Raw genomic sequence first — 21,016 nt, 5'->3', positions numbered from 1 at the left:
CTGCGCTCCCCTTCCTCCCCACCCGCCTCAGAGCCAGGCGGGAACCGCACACCCCCACTTCCCTCCTCCCGCCTCAGCCCTGCCCGAGCGCAGAGCTCCAACCCCGCCCCCCGGAGCCCTGGCCCCGCCCCTCGGCGCTCCAGCCACGCCCTGTGGAGCTCGGGCCCCGCCCCTCGGAGCTCCGGTCACGCCCCCCCGGAGCTCCAACCTCGCTCCGTGGAGCTCGGGCCCCGCCCCTCGGAGCTCCAACCCCGCGCAGGGAGCACCTCCCGCCCCCCCCCACCCCGCTGCTCCCCCGTCCCCTCCGGGCACGCGGCTCCCGCCCCGCCCCGCCCGGGGGCCGCGTCCGCGCCGCGCGGCTCCGCGCTCTGCCAGCAGGGGGAGCTGCAGGGAGCGGGTCTCCGCCGCAGCGCCGGGCGGGCGGGGGAGGGGGAAGGAAGCGGAAGGAGCCGCCGCGCTGAGGGGAGCAGGCGCTGTGCGGAGCCGCCGCCGTGCCTGGTGCGGGCAGCGCGCAGGGAGGGAGAAGCGACCCGAGCCGCGCGGGGCCCGGCCGCGCCGAGGAGCGGGCGCCAGGTGAGGCCCCGGGAGGGGGAGGATAAGGGGGGACCCGGATGGTGCCGCGTTGGAAACGCGCGAGGGGAGGGGGAAGGAGAAGGAGGAGGGAGCGCGAGGGGGGAAGCCCCCACGTGACCAGCGCGTGCGGGGAAGGAGGCGCGCGCCCCGTTCGAATCAGCTGGCCCGGCGCGGCGCGTCGGCCCCGCCTCCCCTTCCCTCCCGCGGCATCACGTGGGCCCGTGCGCGCGCCCGGCAGGGCTGGGAAGGAGGGGAGGGCGCGCACACACAGGACACGTGCGCGGCGCCGGCGCGGGCGCCATGTTGGGTCGCGGAGATCTCGCGAGGTCAGCGCGGCCCCGCGGGAGCGGCGGGTGCGGGATGGCGGCGCCGCGGCGGTAACCGGGGCCGGGGCGGGGGGGCGGGGACCCGGCGGCCGCCTCCTCTTCCTCCTCCCGCCTCCTTCTCCTCTTCCCTCCCTCCCGTCAGGCCCCTGGGCAGCAGCTGCCGCGCCGCTTAGGCCCCCCCCCCAACCCCAACTGAAGGCGCCTCGCACCTTCCCCGCTGTCACCTGCCACACGGGACCCCCTGCCTGGGCGTCCACCGAGACCTTGGCTTGGAAAAGATCTTTGAGTCCGAGCCCGCCTGTCCTCTGCTGCACCGTCCCCCAGCACCTCGTCCCCTCAGCCTGTAAAACCCTCCAGCGCTCAGCCTCTGCCTTGGGCAACTCGTTCCATGCTGCACCACCCTTCCAGTAAAGAAATTTCTCCTTATATTCGGGCTGAACCTCCCCCGGCACGACTTCAGGCCGTTTCCTATCACTTGTGACTTGGGGGAAGATACCAGCACCGGTGCACAGCCGGTCCCGTCTCGCCTGGGAGAAGACACCGGTACCCACCCTGCTACCGCCTCCCCTCAGGCAGCTGCAGACAGTGATCCAGGGATCCCCTGGCCCTTCCTTGGCCACCCTGCAGCCCTGGGCCATCCCTTGACCCCTCCAAGCCTTTCCTTTCCCACCCTATAGCCTTGGGCCATGCCTTGTCCCCTCCAAGCCTTTCCTTTCCCACCCTATAGCCTTGGGCCATGCCTTGTCCCCTCCAAGCCTTTCCCACCCTATAGCCTTGGGCCATGCCTTGCCCCCTCCTGGCCACCCTGCAGCCCTGCACCATGCCTTGTCCCGCACAAGCCCTTCCTCTTCTACCTTGCAGCCCTGTGCCATGCCTTGTGCCCCACAAGCGCTTCCTGGTGTTTTAGCTGTTCCTGCTTGCTTTTCACACCCATCCCACACTATTACTTCTATGCTCCTTCAGGTTTCTGCTGTTGAACCGAAACTGTACCTGCCCTGCATGAACGGTGCTGGTGTTTAAGGATGCAGGGGTCCAGAAAGAGAGATGCTGAACATTGCACAGGCTGTGATATGTGTCCCGTTGTATCCCAAACTCACAGAATACATTTCTGGTTTCTCTTGAATATGAGGCGTTGGAACTGGATGATATTTAAGGTCCCTTCCAACCCAAACCATTCTATGATTCAGAAAAATAATTCCAGTAGTATCCAAGTGTTCTAGCTCAGCAATATCCCCTTAGTCTCCTACTCCTGATTTCTCTTAAGGGAAAGCATGTGTTTCTGCTTCTTCCTTATCCTGTCTTGTATTCTGTCCCTGATTATCTAGGATTGCTGGCAGTTTTTGTAGTCTTGGAGTGTAACTCTTCATTTTACTAATCTGGTTTTAGGTTGCCGCGTAACTAATTTTTTGTCAAATATGTTCTTTAGGCTTTGAAGTTCCAAACTTTATTTTGGAAACAGGCTTGCAGTTATTATTAAACAAATTCTAGTAGCTTTTCAGTGGCTGTACATATGTTTGCATGTTTTCCATTGATATTGTCATTGTTACTGTAATAGTAATCTAGCGATGGTTTACTGAGGCTTGTGAGGTGAAGCTCTTACTCTCTATTAAATTCTAACTTGTGCAACCTTTTGAGAATATGCTTTTTGGGTGGATTTCTAATGTATGATTAGATACTGTGCTTTCCCCTGCCTCCTAGCTGCGGGGAGACTGGTGGTCAGTAGGGACTGGTAGATTTGGAGTTGGCAAAATTTGACTCTTTCTTTAAGCAAATATAACTTCTCAGAAAATAAGTTGACAAGTTACTGTTGCATTTTGTCTGCAAGTATATTTTACCCTTACTGCACTATCTTTCAGATTAGTAGTAACGAGTATTTGCTTAATCAGGTGTGGGAAAAAAATTATTTATGGAAAAAAAAGATGGAGCGTGTTAAACAGTAGGAGAGAAAAATGCAGTGCTTTTAAAGCAAGGAGTATGTGGTAAAATGTTCAAAGAAATAGCTGTTGGGTGAAATTCTCATCCAGCTGAAGTCACTCATGAAAATCCCATTGCTTTAAAGGGGTTAGCAGTTAGTAATTTACTTTAACATATGACTTCTAGCAAGTCATTCAGTACAGGAACACCTTTGGCTGCAGGCTTCCTCAGTGCTGTCATGCTTATTTCATAAAAACATCCTATCTTGAATTTACAGTAAGGCTTTTAGCCAAGGAGTGTTACACAGCACAGCCGTCTGTGTCAGTAAAGAGCAGCAGCTGTGACCTTAAATTGAGATACTATTCATAATGTACGTGTCTGGTTATTTAGTCCAATATAGGTAGTTGTTGCGATTCTCAGTTGTACCTATTAACTGAAACAATTTTTCCTGTGCATTATATACTCCAAGTATAGAATTACTGAGAACTAGGCTGTAACAAACAGGGTTGCTACTGAGCCGTTCAGTCATGAAGTTTGATCATGTGTTTTGTCTCAGAATCTTTAACAATTCTGGAAAAAGAGAAATAACAAATAGGATTTTTAAGCTCAGTATTATTATACATTTAATGTGCAAAAATAACTGGATCTCTACTTCATGCAATTTGGGTATATATCCTAGTATGGGCTTCTGTTCCACAGCCGAACAGCACATGACTGTGTTGATATTTGTGATTCTGTCGTACTCATGCAGTGAGATTCCACTCTGCTGTCCGTAGTCTTGTACAGAATGAAGGCTTTTTGTTTCCAAGACAGTTAAGGATTTTTTTTATTTCTGCTTCTTCCAGATGATTCTGGGCACTCTTGAATAGATCAGCTTCTGGTTGGTAAGAGCTGTCTGGTTGATACAAGGTGGAACAACTTTACTCGGCTCTTTTAGCACCTTGTGGGATAAAGGAAATAAGAAGTATTTTCTCAATGTTTCTAAAGCTTGGGAAGCTGGAACAGAAGTCTTGGCAATCTGTCGTACTTCCAGTGTGGGTGGTTTTGGTTTTTAGTCTTTCACTTTAAAAAGCTCTCTTGAAAGTCTTTAGGGCTCATTTATTTGGGTTTGCTTTGTTCCATTTTCCCCCAAAGTTGAAGTCTCTGTGTTGTGTGGGAATTGATGATACAAGTCTCTTCGGTCATAAAGAACCAGGTTTGCAAGAGAGAACTTATTTCTCAAGTATTCAGCACTTGTTTATATCCATACACTTGCATTCCATTTACAGTTCTAGGAATCCTGTAAAACCTATTGTTCCCTTTCTTTAGGGTGGTTTAAGTGCACTGAGATTGTTCCAGACAGATATTTGCAGAAATTGTCCTTAAAAACGTTAAAGAAGGAAAGTTCTGCTATGACTGTAGGTGGGAGTGAAGTTGGCAGAAAGTGAGGAACTTTCTCACTTCTGTAGTGAGGCAGTTCCTTTTTTTAGTTTTCAAATTAAGTGTTCTTTGCTGGAAATCAAGCTGCTGATTGTAAGAACTTGCTTCTGGTAAGCTTTACACTCGGACACTTAAGGTGTTATTGTTCTAGTTGTAAGCAGCATTGTAAATACGCTTTTTGCTTCAGAAACTGCCTTGTAGAAGAACCTTCGTGAGACTTCAGTTTTGTGAAGACCTTCTTTCTGTTTGAGTAACTCATAAAACACTTAAGAAATGCAGAGCTGAACATTTAGTAATGTGTTCTCTTTCTTATTTGATGCCGCTTTTCAAACAAAAAGACTTTTAAAAAAGTTCTCTGATTAGGTGCAGCTTTGTAACCAAAATACTCGATTTTGGTTTTGTAGGGTAATAGGTTGGTAATTTGTACAGCTTGTGTTCAAAATTAGTGTATTAATTACAAGTTTGCATTTAACTGCTTTCCCTTAGACAGACACTTTGTCACACTGAAGTTTTTTATCTCTTCAGACAAAAAGCTTAGTCTCTTAACTTGTAACAACAGTTCTTTGAAGTTACTTTAACATTTTGATGCTTGTAATGAGTTCAGTCAAATGTAGACATATAGAAAGATCACCTAGTCCAGTCCTCTGCCTTCTGGAAGCACACTCAAGACAGTCCCTTCTGATGATGAAGTTTCTCTCTGCATTGCTTGTTCTAGCAGCTCATCACCCTGTGGTTAAAGTTTTACCTGATACTCAATTTAAATATTTTAGCTTTGCATTAAGTTGATTGCTTTGTGTCTTATTGCTTCAGAAAACAGTTGATTCTCCTTGTAGTGATGTTTTGTCTGTTAGATTGCCATAAGCTGCTTTCCTTATTGTCTGGTCTACTGAACTTCATCACGAGGCATGGGATATGGACGTTGGTAGGACAGGATGATTTGATTGCCCAGGATTTTAAAGATGTTTCTTCTAGTTCAGATTTAAATACAGTATTTAAGCACAAATATTTGTTTTGACTAGTGGGTGCATGTGTGCCAGATGAACTAGTAGTAGGAAGGGTAAAAGTTTACCTTTTAGAAACTACGTCAGTACTAGAGCAGTGGGATTTTGTCAGTCTTTTACAGCTTTCTCATGAGAAATACCTGATTCGTGTTGCTTAAATGTAGTGATTTGAACTTTGTTTAAAACATTTTAGCTAGAAAATTTAAAAATCTAAGAGTGAGTGAGTGTTCTTGAGAGTTTGCCTGCTGGTACATTTTTGTGGTGCATCTACGGTAACATTCTGCTTTTTGTTGGTTTTGTTTTGTTGGCAAGTTTCTATTTATGTACATAAGATGTGAGTTTTTCACAGCTAGTGATGGTTTGGGTTTTTTTTTTTGTGAATTGGAGTTGCTCTGTAGTATCTCTAGTACAGGAAAGCAAAACAGGGATATAGCCCAAATTCAAAATTGGAGGAGCTGTGCAACTGGGTTACTGTGCCACATGCAATTAGATTAAAGGGGGAGGAGGATGGTGGAAACTCCCCTGTACATTTGTGTTTGACTCTGCCTCAGGAGTGTTGAAGGTAGGGATTTTATCTCCAAAGCTAAAGGATCTAGAAACACCAAAAATAGATACTGTCAGAGAAGATTTGCCATGCTAGTTTGTTACTTATTAATTAAATGCTCTAAAGACGTTTCAGATTGAAGGCATGCGTGGAGTGTAATTGTGCAGGTGTATTTTCTGATTTTAATCCTGTTTCGTCTTTCATTTTGTGACCTGGATAATGGAACAAAGCAGATTTACTGACTGCCTGGACAGCACAAATCTGACAGGGAATACAGGCATTAGAGTGTGAAGTGGTCTCGACAAACTGGGTGCAGTGATGATCTGAAATGATGTGAACTATATGGGGTGGCAAAAGCAAACTTAAATATGAGAAACAACCAGCTGGATGACAGTTCTGCAAATAAGCAGCTGTATCACAACACGAACACGAAGAGTCATGGCAGTTTATTAAAAAAGCAGGAATCGTACTGGGAGATACAAACAGGATTGTTGTTGCATGCAAGCTGTGAAATGTTTCTTTAGTTCTCAGTGTAAGGCCTCAAATGATGTGCTGTCTCCATTTTTTGTTACCTGAAGACTATTTAGAGAAGCATTTCAGTAATGACCTTTGAGGAAGAACTGAATGAATTTGTTCAGTCTACGGCAGAGACGGGGAGGCATTAACGATAGGCTTCAAATATGGTAAAGGTTGCTATAGAGAATAATGTAATAAACTTGTCCTCTCTATGTAGGATGAGAAATAATGGTCCTAAAGAACACAAAGGGATATTTCAACATAAGGAGAAACTTTCCAGCTCTGTCCATAGGTAATCACAGGGTTAAATATCTGAGGGAGGTAATGGGATATCTGTTGATGTAACTGCTCTGGAGAGGTGAGTTAGGTAAAGTGGATCTGTCCTTGGCACAGGAGGTAGAATGACTTGTCAGCATTAGGTCTTTCCACATTTTGTTATGTTCGTAATTTTGCTGGCCATGATTTAAAGGGAAAAAACAATCCAAAACAACTTCATGATGGAGCAAAAAGAAATTAGAGATGTGAGAGTTTATAAGGGTTAGTTTTCTTTTAAAAAAATCATATTTGTTAATGTAATTATAATTAATAATAAAATGTATTTGTTAAAGATTTTATTATAAGCAATTTATTAAAGCCTTCTGAAATATCTGTAGTAGAGCATTCTTTGTAGATATGATATCTTTGACTTACCTTTATGTGCTTTTTATGATCCATTTGAAACGAACTGAGTCAAAGTCTTTCAGAAGACTTTATTGAAGAGAAGCAAAGTTCCAAAGAGTAAGTCCAGGGAGCAAGGGAATCACAGCTGCATCCCACGCTCTGAAACAGACCAAAACATGCAACTTCACCTTATTTCTGTAAACTAGAGATGACAGTTATTAGCTGAGAGACGTATTTTGTGGGATAGTCATCACTTATAAAGTATCTTCAGGTTCTGGAAGAGTTTGTTGTATAACTGTGATGTTATTCAAAATTGGTTTGTGTTCTGTGACTTAAGAATAGATTTTAGCCTTTCGTGCCCATTGCTGTGTAATAGTTACAAACGGAAAGCTTGAATAGAAATGCGTGCTCTCTACTACATATATGAGTTTTAAACAAAATTTGACATGTTTTAGGTGATTTACAAGTATTTGGTTAGAGCAGAACAGCTAACCTCCACACAAATGAGGTGTTAAAGGTTTTTAGGATTAAAAGTACTGGACAATTTGATAGAACTGTTTCTTGAACCAAAAATGTAGTGCATTTTTCTGCACTTTTTTCTATTCAAAATCCACTGCCTGCGTTCCATGGGGCCTTGTTCAAGCTTTCCTGATTTTTGAAATTTGACAAAGCTGCCTTGGGCTTTTAATAATGAGTAAAGGATGGGCTCTGTGTCACGTGTGTGTGCGCTCTGTAACCAGGGACTGGGTTGAAGTGAAACACATCCTATCACATTCTCCACTTTTAAAAAGAGTGTAGAGGATTTAAATAAAATAAGACTTTCACTCTGTTACTGTCTAATTGCAATTGGGCTTTTAGGGCATTTTTCCATCTGCTCAGTAATCTGGATTAATAATCTGGATGTACTTCATCTTTCCCCAGGTAGCATCCTGCTGTTGTAGTTAGTGGGAAATTGGTCACTAAACCATTGAGGAAACAAGGAGCTGGAAGCTGACAGGGTTCTGGGTTTAGATCCTGATGCAACGTTTGCTTACTTGTAGAAGCAGGAAGTGGTGTAAATTAGTTCTAAAGGTTTCTTATAGCAGTTTTGGTTAAATAAATGCGATCTCAAAGCTGTTAATGAGAATGCTATTTCTAAAAATCAATAAAGGTAGAAAGCAAACACTGTTCACTGTATTAGAATGATGTCAGAAGGGGAATTTGTTCTTTCCTCAAATATTTTAAGTCTTCCAGGGATTTTCCTTACATGTCTCACTGCAGTACAGAGGCTTTTTTGTAGAGTATTATAAAGGGGTCACAGTATCTCATGCTGTCAGGGCACAAAGGCTTAAGTCTTAGGCAGAGACAGATGCACCTATTTCCTAAGCTCCACCTGAAGAGCTGTCACTGAGAAGAAATTGTCAGACAGAACTATCTGAAAAGGCTCTTTTAACCCAGAGACTGGAGAAGTATTTCTTGCAGAGTGGACTGGAGGAGTAGATAGACAGTGACAGACTGAAAGACTTGGAGTTGGAATCTATTAACGTTACAACAGATGCTGCGGTTTGTTTGCTTGTTATTTTTTCTGTTTCCAAGTGTCTAAAATTTCTTTGGCAACTTTAAAAATCGTATTTTATTAATCGTTCTAAAGTTACCATATATTGGTACATGCTTTCTCTTCCACCCACTCCCTTCTTTTCCTTTACTTGTGCTTTCTCTGTATATGTCTCCTAGAGTATAACCAGCAGTGAGTTTTACTGCTTTGGTATACTTTTGTTAGTAACTTCTCTGTTTGAATTGTCACCTGAAAAGATTTGACAGTGTTTCATTTTTTTGCTGTGGTGCCAGTACTGTTCCTTGGGTATTCCCTCGGAGGCTGGGCTTCAGGAAGGAGGAAGCTAGCCAGAACTTATCGCTGCTTTCCAGTCCTTACTCTGCAACTTCCCTGTATTTTTTCTTGACTGATTTTGCCCTGGAAAAATAGGCCAAATAGAAAGAACACTACAGTTTATGATTATTCTTCTTAACTAGTTTTCTATTTTTAGGAGAATCGTGGTGTTTATTGCATCGTTTTTCTGGAAATTCTGCTGTACCTGGTGCATTGCGAAAAATGCAGAAGGGCTGAAAAGTTCATTATTCCCAGTATCCTCGCAGAGACAGCAGTAATACAATTACTTTTCTTATTACATGCTTGTGAGGTTTGAAATCCATCTATGAGGAAGTGGTTTCTAACAGCACAAGGTGTAGTTATCTCATTTCTTTGCAGTGAGGTCAGCTGAGAATTTCTCCGGATCATGTAATTGTGAATCCTCTGATCCTTTGTTAATAGGATTCCTAAGATACTTCAGATGAAAAAGGTTCTTCACATACCTGCCGCCTCCCAGCCAGTGCTGAAAGGGACAATGAGAAACATTTACTCATTGTATGATGTCCTGGTGCAGATAAAGCTTCCCACCCTTCTCTTCACCCCACATCCTCCCATCCTTAAACTGAAGCCTGGCTTTTTCAGATTTCTTTTCCTACTTTTCAGTTAATTTAAAGGCTTTTCACATGCTAAGTCTTATGTCAGTGTGACAGTAGTTTGAAGATCTTAGTTGTTGTTGAACCAAAGAGAATTTTACAAATCCTCACCAGTCCTCTATATTTTATTCTCATAAATTGATATCTTTGTGGAGTACAGCTTGCTGTCAGGACCGTTCAGGCTATCCCAATTCTGCAAGTGTAAGGGAACAGATTTCTTGATGTTAAGACCTAAACAGTCTGTTTTTGTTGGTTTTGTTGTATGACTACCCCTCAAAAAAACCTTCACACCAACACTATAGGCGATTAATTTCTTGTTAATGTTTGAGAATCTTTTGCGGGTATATGGAGGCGAAGGCAGGCCGTTTAATGTCATTTTATGCAGTGTGACTCAGGTCTTATTGATTTTCCACTTTAGAGGTAACTGTTGATCAGACCTTTGTGTCCTGCTTTTACGGTATAGCTCATAATTTAATTTGGTTGCAGTTAGATCAACTGCCTTTTTTTGAAAAAAAAAAAGAAAAAAAAACCCAAAAACCCGAACTTGTTAGATTATTGTATGTCTGTGTTTACTTGGCCCAAGAAATTCTCCCACAGACACCGTCCCAAAAATTCAGGGGATTCTCCGTGGGAAACAGGCAAGCTCTGGAGATTCTTGCTGTGTAATATTCCTGGTACCATTTTCAGTTATATTGTTGTTATAGCTTTGTTGTATGACATGTACCAAATAATTGTTTGGACGTTTCTTCTCATCCTTTCTGTTCTGTCAGCAGGCCTGATTTGCAGAAGTGGCGTGAGCTAGAATTTGAGTTCTGTTTGCTTGGCCTGCCTTAAAGTGTCTTTTACGTATGGGCTATAGTTATAGCTTCCTTGGTGGTTTGTTCTTGCTACTGCTTTGAAACAAAAGTTTGCTTTTGGTATACTTTGGTTGAAGTGTGAACAGCTGTTTCTTTTTGACCTGTGCTGGCTGTATTTTTTGTAATGAGAAGATGTCAAAACGAGCCCAGGGGTTTGAATCAGTAACAAATCAGGATATAGAAGGTCTGTTTTTCTTTTTCCTCTGATGCTTTTTTCTGTGCCTCAGGTTCTGTCAGTGAAGACTTGCGTCAACTAGATTTCAGTTAAGTTTTCAATGGAATTTTAACAGTTTTATATTCAAATGAACAGTAAAACAGGATGAGAATAAAGTAAAACAGATGATGCTATGACCCCTGCTTTGCAGATACAGACACAAAGAATGTTTCCCCAAGGAGTTCACAATTCCAGCATTATTATTATTGTTGTTATTATTATTCCAGGTTATAGCTGGGCAATACAGATTGAAGGAAACAGGTAGTTGAATTATTTCCTCTGCATCAGTTACAAAATATGTTCTGGACTGCATCAAAAGAGGCGTCGCCAGAAGGGCGAGGAAGGTCATGCTTCCCTTCTAATCCTCTGTCGTGAGACCTCACCGGGAGTCCTGTGTCCAGTTCTGGAATCCCCAGAAAGGGAGGTCAGAGGGCTGGAACACCTCTGCTACAAGGACAGACTGAGAGAGTTGGGGTTATTCAACCTGGAGAAGAGAAGGCTCTGGGGAGAACTTAGAGCAGCTTCCAGTACTGAAAGGGACAACAGGAAAGCTGGGGAGGGGCTTTTTAGCAGGCTGTGTAGTGATAGGATGAGATGGAATGGCTTTGAATTGGAAGGGGGAAGATCGAGAATAGACATTGGGAAGAAATTCTTCATGATTAAGGTGGTGAGGCTCTGGCCCAGGTTGCCCAGAGAAGCTGTGGCTGCCCCATCCCTGGAGGTGTTCAAGGCCAGGTTGGATGGGCCTTGAGCAGCCTGATCCTGTGGGAGGTGTCCCTGCCCATGGTGGGCAGGGTGGGCTGTGGAACTGGGTGGGCTTTAAGGTCCCTTTCAACCCAACCCATTTTATGATTCTATGACTTTCTATCTTTGTAATGGAATATAGAAGTTCTAAATTAAAATAAATAAGTGTGCTGCTTAAGCTTACAAAGCGTAAGGGAGAGCCTGAGAGTAAGGCTTTGCGTTACAGCCAGCCTGGTGCAATGACTGTCTGTCACCAGAATTCGTAGTTGTGGCCCCTGCGTTCCACTGGCACCTGTGCTCATTTGACCATTACAGTAAGCCTGTTTAAGGAGCTAAACTAGCAGAAAAATAATGGCTCTTCTGTAGGAGCTTGTGTTTTCTAAATCAGCTCGTTCTGAGGTTGGATTGAATACTAAAGCAGATGCATGGGAAAAATCAGGATGGTGCATCTGAGAGTTCCAGAGCAGTGGGATTGTTCCATTTTTTAGGTTAAAGCACTTAACAGTAAAATGAAACCTCACCTGGGAAGCCTTGTTGAAAAATTAGAGAGAAAATGATTGTAGACTTACCACCCAACCCTGTTGATAAGGAGTGAGATGATGGATGGATGTGGCTTGGTTTGCTGTGTTAGAGGGATGCAGGGGAAGTGGTGCCTTGGACAATGCAGTGGGTGAAGGAAGTGCTCTTTGGAGAAGTATCTAAATGTATTTAAGTGGAGCATGAGTAGAAAAGAGAGCATTGCAGTAATTAGGATGCAATACTATGAGAGTTACCTGCTTGGAGTACCAGTGGAAGCCTTCCTAAATCAAGACAACTGCTGAAGGAGGGTTCAGTCACTAAAGGAGGCATTTGCCATTGGATCTTTGTAACCTTCATCATCGATGAATGTGTAACATTCAGCATGCGCTTCTGGACTGGCACTTCTAATTATGATTCCATTATCTCACACATGAACTTACAGTTTTATTTCCCTAGTGGCTGTTTAAATACACAGATGTTGTGGAGTTGCTCTTTCTCACCACTAAGTGTGAATTAGGAAATGCTTTTAATGTTTTCCTCAACTGAGCAAGGATGATCCCAACAGTGTGTGTGCAGAATTTTGGAAAGAAAGTATCACCCACCTTAGCTGGCATGTGATTTAAGAATGGGGTTTCCAGTCTAAATAATCGGGTGTTTTAAATGTTAGAAAATGGTCAGAGTTGTTAATTCTATCAAATACTTGCAGAGTAGTGATATTTTAATAAAATTTTCAGTGATTGCAGAAAAAAAAACCCTATTCATAATAGCCTAGAGTTTATACAAATCTGATTACTCTTGATTTCACCACTGTTTTGAGTCAGAGTTTTAGAACGATCTCAGAAAACTGAGTGGTAAAATAGAAGCAGAAACTTGTTTTCTGGAATGTGAAGTAATGCATAAAAATAAAACAACTTTATGCGGAAAAAAAAAACCAGCCCTGACTTTAAATCAGCTACTGCTGCTCAGGAGAGTGTTCTGACAGACGTTTCTATAAAAACAGCAGCTTGGTTTTCACTTGCTGTCAAAAACGTGAATAGCATTGAGTATTATTAGAAAAGGGTCATAACATAAAATATCACTATTCTGTGGTAAAAATCCGTGGCACACATAGGCTATTCTTTGAATATGATTATCCTGTGCCGATCTTCCTGCTAGACTTAGTGCAGAGAAAGGCAACAAGAATAATCAGAGGTTTGGGACAGGTTCTCTATGTGGAACACCGAGATCAGCCAAATTAAACATCCATTAACTCTGGGGATGTACAGCGAAGGTGTGTCCTTGGCTCTGCCATACCATGCCTGATCGCTATATTCCAGTACTTACTTTGTTTCTAGACACAGGGAAAGTAATTTTTAAAGATATGGTGTTTCCACTTTTTTTTTTTCCTCCTATTATCAAGAAAGGAATGTGTTTAATTGCCTATTGCCCTAGGAAGATAATGTATCATTGAGTTATGAGGGCTTTGTATATTCAAGATAGAGCGAAGGCTGCTTAGGCGCTATTTATTTTTCTTCTTTTATAGCTACGCTGGGCAATACAGTTGTTCATAGCTGTTCGTTCATTATTTTGATACAGAAATTGTAGATGTTTTTCAAGAGAACTGATAATCAGTTATTTTTTGATATTTATAAAAGATTAAGCAGTTTTATGGATGGCAGGTAAATTACGTTTGTCAGGTTAATCCTTACTTAATACTTGATTTCAACTCTTCCGAGGCACTAAGTAAGGAATAAGCATAGCACTTGGTTTGACTTAGCACTGGTAAATTCCTTAAAATAGTTGGAAAAAACTGTGCGTTGGAAGGAGTCAGTCAGGCTTTTTTAGGACATCACTTGCAGACTGTGAGTGATTTATTATTAAAAAGCTATGTAGAGTCTTCCACTTCATTTCTTTATAAATGCAAACGTACATATGACTGTTAAAGTGAATGAATGTGATAGAACTTCGTTGCTGCTTTTACTGGTTATTTTCAAATTCATACTATAGGGATTCCAAACTGTATCTGTGGCAAACTCAGAAAGCTAGTGGTCAAATTGTGTTTGGTCTTGTAAGAAATATGCATTTGGAGTAATTAGATCTCTGTAAGTGAATGTTCCTTATATATTGACCTACAGAAAGATAACGTAAAATGGATTTTTTTTTTCTGATTTTTATCCCTCTGTAACATTCAGGGGATAAAAATCAGAAAAAAATCCATTTTACGTTATCTTTCTGTAGGTCAATATGTAAGTCCATAGTAAATAATAACTTAGCTGTTTAGTCTAAGCTTTACGTAATTTCTTCAAATTAGAACCTTTTAAATGGGTTGTCGCTTGATAACAGTGCGTGGGCAGTCTGGTGTTTGTTTCAGAGGCAAAGCCCATGCCTGTGGGAAGCAAGAATTGAACTGCAAGCGCAGTTTTTGCCCTGCTGTGATGAGTTAGCCGTTTAGGAAACTGAACTCTGGCAACCTGCTCATGATTGCTTAGAATAGGTACGGAAACTGTATAATTCACACTCTCTGACCCACCTTCTGACAGCTTCTTCCTCTTCCCCGAATCTGTGATAAAATATGCTGAAGGTAGACAGTAGCTCTCTTTCCCTTTGTTCTTGTGCTTTGAGAAATTCTCTAGTGGCTAAACCTGGAACTTGAATAGCCTTTTTATGTCTCTTCAATCCTTTTACCTGCTGTTACAGAGTAATTGCAAGGAATGGTAAGATGAGCATCTCCTTTTTATTTTTGGCAATAGATTTTTTTAAAGAATTGTAGATACCTTAGCCAAGCATATATTTTTAATATAGAGAGCTAAATTCTCTAATTGTTATTTTATTAAAATATAGTCAGTTTGCACTCTAGTTTAAAATAGCTTACGGTTGGATCGGGCCCATAGGAGGGCTGCAAAGATGATCAGAGTGCTGGAGCACCTCCCATAGGAGGACGGGCTGAGAAAGTTGGGCTTGTTTGGCCTGCAGAAGAGAAGGCTTTGAGGACATCATATAGTGACCTCCCAGTACCTGAAAGGGGGACTACAAGAAAGCTGGAGAGGGACTGTTCACAAAGGCTTGTAGTGAGAGGACGAGGGGGAAGGGGTATAGACTGGAGAGGGGCAAATTTAGACTGGACATAAGGAAAGATTTCTTCACCATGAGAGTGGCGAGGCACTGGAATAGGTTGCCCAGGGAAGTTGTGGCTGCCCCATCCCTGGAGGTGTTTCGGCTCAGCTTGGACGGGGCCTTGGGCAGCCTGATCCAGTGGGAGGTGTCCCTGTCCGTCACAGAGGGGTTGGAACTGGATGATCTTTAAGGTCTTTTCCAACCCAAACTATTCTATGATTCTAATACCATGGTTCTTTATTTTTTTATCTTCGTTTCTGGGAAACATATACAGGCAAAGTCATAAAAGAGAAGCAAACACATCAGTGGGGAAGCTTGAATGCTGAAAATTTATGGGAGTTCAAGGGAAGACAGGAGAAAATTCGTGGAAGAGAAGTCCATTGAAGTTTAGTAAATATATATGACTTGAGACAACCCTGCACTAAAAATAGTTGGAAGCTGGAAAGGCTTTATATCCAGCAGCTCTTCACTGGCTGCCTTCTCATAGCTGCTGTTGGAGACAAAGTACCAACTGGATAGACCTTTGGTCTGACCCAGTATGAGGAAAGAGATTTGTGGTTAATAATGTTTAAAATGATTTACTTGCTTGTAAAGTTAATGAGGAAGAAGTTTTGAAAATAGTCAGTTAACATGCAAAGGGAACTGAGTGATGTGTGCTTAGGTGACATCTGTTTGCATGCTTAGGCAGTGCTAGGTAATTCCCATTTGCTCTGTAATGTGGTGCAACATGTCAGTATTTGGAGCGTGGAGCATATTTAGAAAGTGCTTGATAAAGTATTCAACAAGTGAGAAGGGATAATAGACTCGGAATGAATTTTTCACTTTGTAGGCAGCCTTTCATTTTATGCTTGAACACAGCGGATGGTTTTGAAAGCAAATTGTCTCATGTAGGTGCAGGAAATCATAAACGGAGTATTGCAGAACAAAACAACCCTGAAGAACAATAACAGTCAGAACAGAATACCTGAGTATTCCTAGTGCCACAAAGTTGAGTAGAGGAAACAAAGCGAAAAGCTTACAGAGAGTAAACTCTAGGTGTGTTTCAGCAATCTGTTGACAGGTTAATGGTAGGTTTAGAGTAACTGTAAAATCCCAGAAATACTTCAAAATGCATTTAAAATCTATAAAATATATTCAGCGACTTAATAAGATACCTGGAGAAGAAGCAGCTGATGCGTAGTTGTACTGTGTGAAAAGTTGTAGTCTTTTGGCTGAATCTTTCAGAATAATTAATTTGTGACTTTGAAAGATTAAGAAAGTGTGAATCATGTTGGTCTGAGTTTTTATTGTGCCAAGGGCTGTAGAAAATGCAAAACTGACGAGCAAGCCTGCATCTAGGTGGAAAATGTAAGTGGAGCAAGCCTAAAGATCAGTAGTCGCAGGAAAAGCAAAGGCCTGTAATTGTGGTAGGAAAAAAATATTCTTCTGGTTTTTTTCAGAGTGATAAGGGCATTTTATGCCGAAGTGTTCAACTGAAAAAAATATTCATACTGTGAAAGTAAGCAGTGACTAAAAGGCTGTGATTTTAAATGTAAATGCAAGCTAAACAGAACTGTCTTTGTATTTCCAGTTAGTACAGTAAGCATAGGCAAGGCAGACACAGAAAACCCAGGAAATTAAATGCAGCGTGTTGTTTATCAGCGAGTGTCCTGGCCTGCAAAGGCGTTCTGAGCAGAGCAAGAGAAGAAAGCAGAATAGTAATCAAGCAAAACAAAATTACACATGATGGAGTCATAGTCCTATTTTAATTATATATGCTAGAATAAAAACAGAAAATAGACCACCATTGTACTGTTAAATCATGAGAGTTCTGGCCAGCTGTTCTGTCAGGAAGTAATTGAATGTAGACAGAAGTGCCCAGAAAAAGCAATGAACTGGTTGAACTGGGACCACTCTTACAGTAAGGTTTGTTAGAAATCAGGGCCTCTATTGCTAGTAGGTATGCTGTGTTTAAAAAGAAAAGGTATGTGGTAATGTTCACTTTGGAAGTCTTGTTTTCTGCGCTGGAGACAGGGAAGTAATCAAACAGAAAGTGGCTGCTCCCTGTTCCTTTAAGAGCTTTTTAAAAATGCAGTTGCTAATGCACTTCAAATGCCTTCAGTACTTGCCAGGTGAAACTTCAGCAGTCTGAGTAGACTGAAATATGCATAATGGTCTTCTGGCTGAGAACACTTAAATACAGACTGAAGAAAGAGTGAGAACATCAAACTATAGAGGGGTATGAAACCTCTCTGCTTAACAAGTTCAATGTCAGTTGCAAAGCAGAATTTGGAAAGAATCTAAGAATGAAGTGTCAGACATAGCTTGTAAGTGCTGGTAGCTGTGGTTCTGTCAGGGTGCCTGAGCACTGGGGGGAAAATTTCTCTCTGCCTTCAAGTACTCCTGGGGAGACAGGCTCATTCTCGGTGTAAATGATGCTGACATCCAGCTGACAGAGCAGGAATGTACTTAAAACTGCTTTGAAAGATGACCTGCAATGGCAAAGCTATCATGGATGGCTAAATGTAGCCAGCAGTTCTGCTGTGTGTTAGACCAAACAGCAAAGAGAGACAAAGGGAATAAACAGTACTTGATATGGGAGGTTGGAACAAAAAGTAAGGATGATCTTGCCACAGATCACGATTTTGAGAACTGCAGCAGTGTTGAGGTTCTAGTATAGAGGTGCATCAGTGGAACATTTCAATGACTATAGCTACGCAGACTGTTTCTGCTGAAAACAGGCTTCTCTTTGCTGGCTGCGCACCAGAGACCTGACTCCCTATAACAAACTCAGTTGTGCCACAAGTTTATTAATATATCAAAGTCAGTCATAACACAGCTGCGTGAGCATTTAAAAGATTTGGAGGGTCTTAAAAATACCTACCAGTCAAAAATCAATATAAGGCAAGCCATTTATGGGTGGACTCGATGATCATAAGGGTCTTTTCCAGCCTAAATGATTGTGTGATGGTAGCAGGGCAGTACAATATTCAAATTCCAGGTCTTATAGGCTGGTCCGTTACTTTCCAGAGCCCCTAGCGTATGAGAACACATCTGTTTGGTTACATGGTGAGTGGTGCTACAGTTATACCCCCAGTACCAGCTCAGGTGTCAAGGGATGCCAGTATTTCTGGTAGCACAAAAATGCATCTGGTCAGAAGACAGAGGAGGGCCATAGCGAAGCATGAGAAGCTTTGTTTCTTTTGGCACTAGCATAGTTCTGGATTTCTCCCTACACCTAGGCTGTCCAGAATACCTTTTAAGCATTTAGAGCCATATTAGATAAACCCTTTAGGTTAGGCAAGAAGGTGTCCCAGTAGTTTTTGATCACTCCTCAGCTGGGAGCGAAGATCTCAGAAGTGTAAAGAGTTTGCAGCTTCCATGAAAGATGGGGTCCCCTTGTTAGGGAGGTTTGCAGTTTTAGCCCAGCAGCTGCCTGCTGTACATGGTTTGCTAGTGGTATAGTTAGTGCATGTATAGGTTGGAATTGGCCACACCATCCTTGAGTTTTGGAGATGGCCAGAGGAGGAATGTGGGGCTTTTCAGAATGCTGGAGCCGAGGTGGGATGTCTGACAGAACTGGATTGCATTTACAACTACAAAGGACTACAAAGAGCCAGCCCGAAGGATAGCAGTTTTGCAAGTCTGCTTATGGAATAACATGCTTATCTCCTGGATTGAGTCAAAAGTATTATCACATGGAAAATAAGTGGTTAAAACATCTTTCATGAATGGACATCGTTCCTTCTCGCTTTTTATTTTCCTTTGGGTACGAAGGGAATATTCTAAACGTTGATGAAAAATTGAGAACAAAAACATTTTAATTCTGATACAACACTCAAAATATTTTACAGGAGTCAGTGCATGCCTCAGGCTCCCATTTTCTGAACTCTCAGGGTTGGTACTTGTCTTCGTAGTCATGCAACGGCGCTTCCAAGCACAACCCATGCAGAACATCTGCTTATGTGTCTTTAGAGCTGTCCTACCTTGCACATCAGCATTTGTCATTACGGTAGCCTGCTGAGGCTTATGTAGCTGATGCTCTAATTTTGCATATTAAAAAGTGTATTAATTGCTGTATTTCAAATGTATGCCCTTGACTGAAAATCATTTGGGATAAAAATGAATTCTGTGCGGTTTTTCATACAATACGCATGTTGTAGTGTGCTTCATAGGCGAGTATGTTCCCGATACAAAAGTAAATTCCAAAAGTAAATCTCACAGAGCAGATCTTTTCCATGTAGTATTCTACAAAAGTGAACAGGCTGGTTTATTGTGGGGCTTTTAAGAAAGTAAAGGAGCACTGATTTTATTCATCAACATCTTTTTCATCTCTAAGCTGTGAGCAGGGTTATTAAGTACTTGACAACCCCTTACAATTTCAGCCTACCTGTAGGGAAAAAGAAATGTCCTTTTATGCTTGATATTTTCTACATATTGCAATAATAACTGTATTAGGAAATAAATATTAATTTGTTTATTGGTATAAAACTGTATTCTAGCTGTGGTTAAAAGACTAAGTACTGCTGGAGTCTGTTCTGCTAGCATAACATTTTGATAAATGGGTGCCGTAATTAGTGTAATTAATTTTATAATGAGCTTTTCAAGAACCTGTGTAATTGAATGTATCTCAAAGATGTTAGTTGCATGTTTTGGTAATCCTGCGCTGGAGGTGTTCTCTGGATAACAGCAAAGCTATTTAGCAGCTGGATGGTTTCTTATGAAAAAAGCATATTGTAGTTTAGAGCAGGACTTTCACCTCCGATGGTGGAGCGGAGTGGGTAGGTGGGGCAAGAGGGATGCAGGGTGATGGTCAATAAGTGAGGTCGAGTATGATTTTTTTTACAGTGGGATGTGGAAGTGATTTTTTAAATCTCTTTTTTTTAAAAAGAAGTCTAAGTTAATTATATCAGACAACAGTTAATTATTGATGGATTAGTAAGTTCGTTGAGGGTGTTGAGTTAAGACTGCTGTCTTCGTTCATGCTAAATGCAAGCTGAATTAAATGGTGTCACAGTAATTGATCCTTCTGTGCATTTTTCTATTAAGTTAAGGTGAAGCAGTACTAGGTGGCACGTGTTAAGTGTGGAACATAGTTTGTTGTTCCTAGGGCTACGGTACTGCATTACCAAGTTCACATCTTCACCTTTGGTTCTGGCCACTTGATCCCATTCTTGTGCTGCCGTACCTTGTGCTTTAATATCATGCTCAGGAAAAGCTGATCCATCTGAGCTCAGCTGAAAATTAAAAAAGAAAAGACAATATTTTCATTTTAGACACAGTTGTGACAAGGATTGTTGACAGATAAGTGAGATATGGGTGCTGCAGTGGTTGTATAGATTAGCTGTTACTAGGTATGATCTTGGATTCTGCCTGTCTCCTTCTTCCAGTTACTCTGGGTTCAAGTTTCCCTCTTTCACAGTTGTGATCTTTCTGTCTTTTTGCAGTTCTTCGGGCTTTCCAGTCTGTCTCTTTCTCCTGTCAACATCCACTGACTTTGCGAATGTAGCTGCTCTCCTTACCTGTCCATTCCTGTTTAGCGTTCCCCTTAGCCTGCCTTCGGCACAGCTTTACCAGTTTATTTTGTTCTCAAGCAAATGATTCTCTGTGCCAAATTGCAGTTTCTTGCACTACAACATGAAGGTAGAAAAACTTCTTGAAAAAAAGTCAGATGTGTCCTAACCAGTAAGAGGGTTTAAAAAAAATCCATTTTTGTGCATAGGGATGACTAATTATTTTGACTGAGAACTGAGGGGAGAGGCAGCAAGGCGTGAATATCGGTCTGAGGCAGATGCTCCAATGTATGATTTCAGCACAAACACTAATTTGGCCAAGATGTGAGAAACTGAAAGCAGTCTGGGGTTTGTCTGTAAGGAGAAGAAATTTGATAGAGTTGTTAATTTTCTGGAGTTCTGCTGTATGGTTACACTGGTATAATTCTTATTTAATTTTATATGAAGTAACTTTGCAACCTTATCTTGGAAGATTTCGCTGGAAAAGGGGTGGTGCCTCTATCCTCCCAATAAACTTTCTCGTGTCAGCAGACCAAAATAGTGAGCAATATCAGTGCAACCACCCATTTTGATAACCAGCTGCTGACTGCAAAGAACAGATGTGCATTGTTGGTCATTGTCACGTAACTTGCTGGTTTGACCTTT

The 21,016-nt window shown here is 42.0% G+C and overlaps 1 protein-coding gene across 3 annotated transcripts in view; it reads left to right on the top strand.

The window, feature by feature from the left end:
- Positions 1-416: 416 nt before the first annotated feature.
- The window catches only part of ZZZ3 (zinc finger ZZ-type containing 3), a 60,278-nt gene continuing 39,678 nt past the window's right edge, over positions 417-21,016 (top strand). For 2 of the 3 annotated variants that reach the window (XM_054072542.1, XM_054072540.1), the window contains exon 1: positions 417-573. The gene's annotated coding sequence lies outside the window, so the exon portion shown is untranslated. Of the gene's footprint in view, positions 574-875; positions 951-21,016 lie in introns of those variants that run through there. The other variant, XM_054072541.1, reaches the window with a different exon arrangement.

The sequence above is a fragment of the Cuculus canorus genome, chromosome 8, assembly GCF_017976375.1.
Source record: "Cuculus canorus isolate bCucCan1 chromosome 8, bCucCan1.pri, whole genome shotgun sequence".
Taxonomy (NCBI): Eukaryota; Metazoa; Chordata; class Aves; order Cuculiformes; family Cuculidae; genus Cuculus; species Cuculus canorus.
This window is presented reverse-complemented; position numbering and strand designations above follow the sequence as displayed.